Raw genomic sequence first — 7,043 nt, forward strand, 5'->3', positions numbered from 1 at the left:
TTACGGTGGATGACATAAATAGAGCTTCCTGTTGAGTTTTTAAAACATTAACTCCTGTGGACCCAAAAAGAAATTCAGAAAAGCACCTACGAAAAAGCAGCCTCAGTGACATCAGAAGAGCAAAGAAATGTTCCTTTCTTCAGTTGGAACTTGAGGTGTTACCAACCAGAGACAACACCAACAGGGGGGCAAAGACTACAAGGAGCAAAAGGATAACCCCCCTCCCCTGCCCACTGTGGTCTCAGCTGCAGAAGGAGCTCCAGCTTTGTTGGTCCACCAAAGTGTGCAAAGTGCCCTCAGGTCTTCTGGAAACATCCGTATGGGCCTTGGTGCCCTGGGCTGCAGGAGGACAACATGTGTTTCCGGCTATGAGAATGTATGCTACTTAGAAGAGGCAGACGTCCCCAATGTCCCTTTCCTTCAAAAAAAAGCCTTTACCTTTCTTTCCTCACTAGATCTTATAAAACAAGTTTGCAGTCTGAGGACCTGCCAGGCCAGATAGGTCCACTCCCATCTCAAGCAAAGGAGCCAGTTGCCTTCTCTACTTTCTTTCTTTGGCCAACAAGGCTAAAAAACAAAATGAAATGAAAACTGCTTAGAGCAGCTTATAACAAGGTAAACGAGATCTAAGAAGACGGCACCAAAAGAGGGGAATAAAACAAACAAGAGAGACTGGACTCTATTTTTGGTTCATTGTAGTTTCCTAAGGTTGATAACACCTTCAGCAAGACAAGATCAGGGACAGTCACATTAAAACACCACAGCATCAATTTATTTAGGCTGTTTAAATTCATTTAAAAAAAAAGTTTCCTAGTACATGAACACACACTTCAGTAACAAAAGGAAACAGATATTGTTCGAGGCATGTCAGAGATATAATTTTTATTTTCCACCAATGTTTCTTGGTTTGAGATGTTATGGTGGTTAAACTTCAAGAAGAAACATCTTTGCACACTACTGTTGCTTGATACAAAGCTATTAAGCTTTGGTATGTTATTCTTTGCTTTAGTTCTTTAAAAACCCCTTGCTCACTAAACTGTTTCCAAAGGAGGCTGGTGGAAGGGTCAAAAGGGGACTGGGTATTATAATCTCTTTCCATACATGACACTGTAAGCTCAGGGAAAAGCAGTCCCCATGAAATTAGGTGTGGGAAACTTAGGTCCTGCTAAAAAGTAAAACAACAACAAAATACAAACAGAAAACCCCAAAATCAGGAAATGCCTTTAATCCAGCTTTCTCATGATTAGGTAATAGCTTCTTGTGCTAGCACCAGTTTAGTGAGAACCTCCTGTAAAGTAGTTTTTATTTTAAAAATCGCTTAGCACAGAACTTTGCAAGTACTTCCCTTGCATGCAAGGTGCAGGGAAAACAAAACAAAGCAAAAGAGGAACCAAATGTCTACAACGCATCTGGATGGTGTTTGTGGACACAGCACACTGTGGAGATCAATGTTACGATTCCTTCATTTTCTGTTGCTATAATATTAACCACTCTTAAAACTTGGTCATGCTTCTAGGTTCTTTAGTTGCAATGGCTTTATTTTTCTTCTCATGATAAAAATGTCTGTTAATCACCTTTCAGATTTAAAAACTAAAATGCCAGTAAAAAATGAAAATTTATCTTTTTCTTTAAGAAAATTCAGTAGCGGGAGTGTGAGAGTAGTTCAGTGGTAGAATTCTTGCCTGCCATGAGGGAGACCCAGGTTCAATTCCCGGCCTATGCACTTTCCAACAAACAAACCAACAAAAACAAACAAAAAGTTCAACAAATGGTGCAGCAGTAATGGGATAATCACATGGAAAAAGAATGAAATGTGATGCCCACCATACAGCATACCAAAAAAAGAAGAAAATTCAGTAGCAAGGTGGGGGATAAATAGTGCATAGTTATTTTTAAAATAAATGTCTAAAGCATGCTAATTCTAATGACTGAGATTTGAGGTAGGTAATAGATATAGTGTAGAAAAGTCAGCTTAGGCTTGAGTGTAGCAGTAGGGCCAACTAACTGTCAAAAACTCCTCTGAGGGGGGCGGGAATGTCCAATGGAAATTGCCTTTCGATGAACCTCTTTGCAGCCTGTTTCCTAATCCAGAAATGTTTGACTCAAAGGCTGTTAGGTCTAGGGGGACAGATGTCACATGCATTTAAAGAACCCAACTTTTCTTCAAAACTAGAAAATTAATGTGTTGGTTTAAGACCCCGCTTCCTCTAGCTTGTCAAAGTAAAGGTCCCCCATGCTTTTAGTTTTTATTGGGTTCTCCTTTCATCTAATGGCTTTGCTATCAAAGGGCAAAGAGGGGGAAGGTGTATTGGACATAGATCAGAAAGATTCGTGCACGCCAAGTATCAGAATCACTTGGGTTACACTTGGGACCTTCCAAACCAACAGCCAACCTGGGGCTGTTACAGGCCATACAGATGGTCACATTCTCAAAATGTTTCATAAAATATTGTATTTCTCGCTAAGATCATTTAAAATGATGTTTTCAAGGTATCCTTGCATCTACCTAAGAATGGTGTCAAATACGACCTGCATAAAAGTACTGATGCAATAAGCAGAATGGCATTTAAAGAACCCAACTTTTCCTCGAAACTAGAAAATTAGCATGTTTGTTCAAGAATCCACTTCTTCTAGCTTGTCACAGTAAAGGTCCCAGAGGTTTTCCTATAAATCTGAGTTTTGAATAATTCTAAATTCTGATAAGCTCTTGGGTATTTATTTCAAAAGCAATAACATTCTTTTTTGACCTGTAAAATAAATGCAACTTGACAGAATCTGGTAAGAGTGAAAGACAGAAAAAGCATGTTAAATATTCAGCTATTATTTACAATTCTCTCACATGTAATACATATTACACATACTTTTTTCTCAAGTTGATATTTAAACCTAGGCAAAAGTACTTAAAAAAAACTTTCACTATGTACAGTTAAAACCAGATCTTGCATATGCTCAGAACATTTTGCAGTGATTTTCCGCCAGTATTCCAGGAAAGGTTACAATAAACACCCTGTGGATTCTCAGTTTTTACACAATGCACCTTGAAGTGCAGGAACTTAACTTCAGCATCGTGATTGTTAAACTCATTTTACAAAGACCCACATCTGAATGAAACTGCTCAATAAATATCTGATGTCTACCTAAAGCAAGGCTCAGTGTTCATTCACTGTGTGGCCATATCCGCTGTGTGTGTGTCTCATGTACCAACAAGGGTAAAGCCTCCCATTCACCACACAATGTCCACGTGGGGAGCTTGGTAATCCCGCTAATGCCACAGGAAAAACAAACACTCCAAGAAGTCTGACTTGTCCTAGAGGAGTGTTGCCTCCACCTTTCAGGCCCCTCCTTTCCCATCAATGTCTGAAAATTTAAGCATCACATTATCATTTTGATGAACTGAGCGAATGCACCCGAATTTTAGAACGAGTGTGGCAAAGTGGGTGGAGAAGAGAGGAATGGGAGGGGAAAAAAGGTAAAAAAAAGAAATGGTACCATTTAAATTTAAAACTACTCCTTTGTAAAAGGACACTATAAACTTTTGTTCCGTCATTGTGATATACAAGGACAGAGTTTTAAAAACAGAGAAAATAACACCCTCCTCCCTAAAGGAGGAAAAACCAACCAAAAAAAGTCTCCATGGAGATATAAATATTAAGATCATGAAAAATCACAGCCTTGAGTTTCTTCTTCTAACTGCTGGGGAAGTGGTGGGCAGGGAGGGGTTGGTCAGTTCTGAGGTCTGAATCATAACTACATTTATTTGCGTATCTACATATGTATATACAGACACAAAGACTTCTGCACTCCCAACCCACCCCAGCTGTGAGGGCAAAAGCACCACGGAGGCAGCCGGGGCCGGGTCTGATGCTGAGAAACACCCGACTCCCTGACACCCACAACCAGGGACTAGAGCGGCCATTGACCTTCGTGTAGGGGTAGGAGGAGGGCACGGTGACCTCTGAGTCTGTGGGCACAGCCAGCGCCTGCCGAATGTGATGACCCCCTTCTCCTTATGCAGATCCTCCTGTCCTGCCAGACCCAGCAGGGCTGCCACCTCCTCCCGTGTCCGCGCCCTCTCAGCCAGCTGCTTCATCTTAGCCTCCCACAGGCCCGTGGTTAGGCTGGTTGAGGTTCTTGTGCTGGTAGAAGACCAGCAAGATGCATGTGAGGTACCTTTCCATGTGGTGATGGGCAGCTTACACACTTTTGAGGGTGGGGCCATGGGCAGGGCCGCGGCTGGGAAGCTGATGTTTGTGTCCAAGAAGTTGTGCTCACTGTGGGACCACAGCACCTCCTCTTCCTTCTGACCATCGCTGCTGTCCCTACTGCCCTTCTCCTCCACCTGCCCCTTGTTGGGCGTGCTTCTCGGCTCTCCTATAGTCCAGGCTGAAGAGATATCACAGCTTCTCCTCAGACTTCAAGGCCCCAGTTTCTTACTGGAGCCCAAGGGCATGCCAGGCTTTGCCCAGCTGACCCGCCCCCTAGGATTGGAATCCTGCCATCTTCCCTTTCATGGGGCTCCACAACTTCTCTTGGAACCCAGAAACCCCCTTCAGGGCTGAGCTGAAATTTCCTGCTCCCATTTCCTGTGGCTTCTCAATCAGGCCTGGCCCAGTCAAGGCGCCATGCTTTTCCTTGCAACTGTCCTCCAGGCTGGGGAGCTGTCCTTCACCAAGGAACAGCCCCTACTGGCTATCTGGGAAGTAGGAAGGGGTTCAGCACTGGCTTCAAAAGAACTGAGCTTGTCAGAGACACTGGTGGGGCTCACCCCAGGAAGGAGCACCTGAAGGTGCCACCCCACACTGCTAGTCCTCTTAGGAGACACGCTGCAGCTCCTGAGAACTGTCCATGAAGGTGACTGGGTCCTTTGTTCTGAGGTGCCCTGAGAACACCCAAGGCACCATTACCAGGTGCCTGGCAAAATATCTTTGCCCATTACCAGGGTTTTTCAGTACAGATTCATCCTGGATCAGTGGATCTACTGGCTCTTGTTTGATTAATCTGTTAATAGCAGTTGGAGTTCTATTCAAAAGGAGAGGGGTGCCTGGATGTTGGGTGAATCTGGAGGGGCCTGAGCTGATACTCCTTAAGGTATAGGGGTAGTGAGTGTCTGTGGGAACAGCCTGGCTGGACAGCATGACAAACTCAGTACCAGGATAAGCTGGGCTCAGGCTGTTGTGCAGAGTGTGAAGGTATGGCTTCTCAAAACTGCCACTGTGCCTGCAGGCACCAGGATCCAGGAACTGGGAGGGGAAGACAGTTTTGCTGGATGGAAAGCCATAGTAACCAAACAAAGGAGGAGCATACTTAGAGTAGAATTCATTGACAGAGGCCAGGTTGGGTTGTACATAGTAGGAATGGCAGCAGTACATGCTGTACATGCTGTAGGAATCACAGCGGGCATCTCTTCAGCACCAAGTAGTTATCCACCACCATGTTGCCACTTGTACTTGAAAGAACTGAAATGGTTCTGTGGCTCTACCTTGATGGATAGCCTCAGGTCTTGCTGGGCAATCCAATCCATCCTTCAGAAACAAGCCCAGGTCAGTGGGAACACAGGTCAGTTCCAGAGGCTCCTGTTTGATCTTCTCAGGCCTACTCAGCTTCCTGGCTTCGATGTACTGCTGGAGACAAGACTTGGCAGACTCAGGCAGGTGTCAGGTCTCACAGGGTATGGTAAGGGCACCTCTATGGCCCCACTGCCCACCTTGGCTTTCTGGGTCTCTTAGGTGCCAAACTCAGCTGTGTTGGCCAGTATATCCAGGAGAGACACATGCAGTTGCTCATCCTCAGGAATCTTGCCCATGTGGTGATAGCCTTCCCTGGTCAGAGTGCAGACCATGGTGCACCCATTGTGGAGGTTATGTTGGCCCTGGTGGTGTGGGTGCAGAAGTCCATGCAGGCTGTAACACCTAGAAGAGCTGCCCTACTTTCAGCCCCAGGGAGCAGTCAATTGCTATTTTCTCATTAGTCACTTGGTTCTATTGACCTGGGGAGCCACCTGCTTGTACAAGGGAGCGACTTCAGTGGGTGGGTCCTGGAAACTCTTCTGAAGCACTTCTTCCTTTTTGGGATTCTCTCCGACAAGGCAAAACTTCTAAGGTGTCTTGCTCCAAGTGTATTTGCCCCTGTTGAAGTACATGTTCCAGGAGAAACCAAAGGAGAAGGTGCCGCTTTAAGATATTGGGGTCTTTGCCTTGGCAAACACAGTCCGGTCATCATTGAGCCCTCATCTCCAGCTGATGGGGTGCCCGTACTTCGAGAAGGTGTCATGAGTTCCTGGTAAAGGGTGTCTCTGAGGCTGGAAGAAATACCCTCCCAGGCCAGGATGAGGCTCGTTATTATGGCATTCTGGCAGTGGTGCCCTACCAGGTAGGGCAGCTTTTCCTCCTGCATGTGCCGGTGGATCACCACTTTTCAGTGGGGCTCTACATGAGCTCTTCTCCTCCTTTCCAGTGTATATGATCTTTTCAGCTAGATGGCTTTCCCCTTCTCTCCTCAAGGTGTTCCCAGATAGAGGCTAGAGTGGGGCCAGATTCCAGGTGAATATAATACGGACCTTCCTCTTTCTCCACCGTCTGTTTAACATAGTTGCAGATGGCTCTCTTGGCAGTTATATCCAGGTACTTAAGAGGTGCTGCCAGGCTATCTGGCCCTTCGGGTGGGTGCTGGGCTCCCTTGTACATGATACATAGTTTTTCTCTTGTGGCTTTCAGAATTTTCTCTTTATCTTCGGCATTTGATTGTTTGATCATCAAATGTCCCACTGCAAATCTTTCTTGCTGTATCTATCCTGTTGAGTTCATTGAGCTTTTTGAATGTGTTGCTTCATATCTTCCACTAAGTTTGGAAAGTTTTCAGCCATTCTTTCTTTCAGTTTTCTTTCTGCTCCTTTCTCTCTTTTTTCTCCTTCTGGGGTTCCCACAATGTGTATGTTGTTATACTTTATGGTTCCTCACATGTTCCCCAGGCTCTGTTGACCTTTTTCATTCTTTTCTTTTTCATTTCCTAAAACTGAATAATTTGAATGGTCTTATCTTCAAGCC

At 44.9% G+C, this 7,043-nt stretch overlaps 1 pseudogene; it reads right to left on the reverse strand.

The window, feature by feature from the left end:
• Window positions 1-3,686: 3,686 nt before the first annotated feature.
• LOC143647638 (methylcytosine dioxygenase TET3 pseudogene) lies at window positions 3,687-6,683 on the reverse strand (annotated as a pseudogene).
• Window positions 6,684-7,043: the final 360 nt, after the last annotated feature.

Source organism: Tamandua tetradactyla, chromosome 10, assembly GCF_023851605.1.
Source record: "Tamandua tetradactyla isolate mTamTet1 chromosome 10, mTamTet1.pri, whole genome shotgun sequence".
Taxonomy (NCBI): Eukaryota; Metazoa; Chordata; class Mammalia; order Pilosa; family Myrmecophagidae; genus Tamandua; species Tamandua tetradactyla.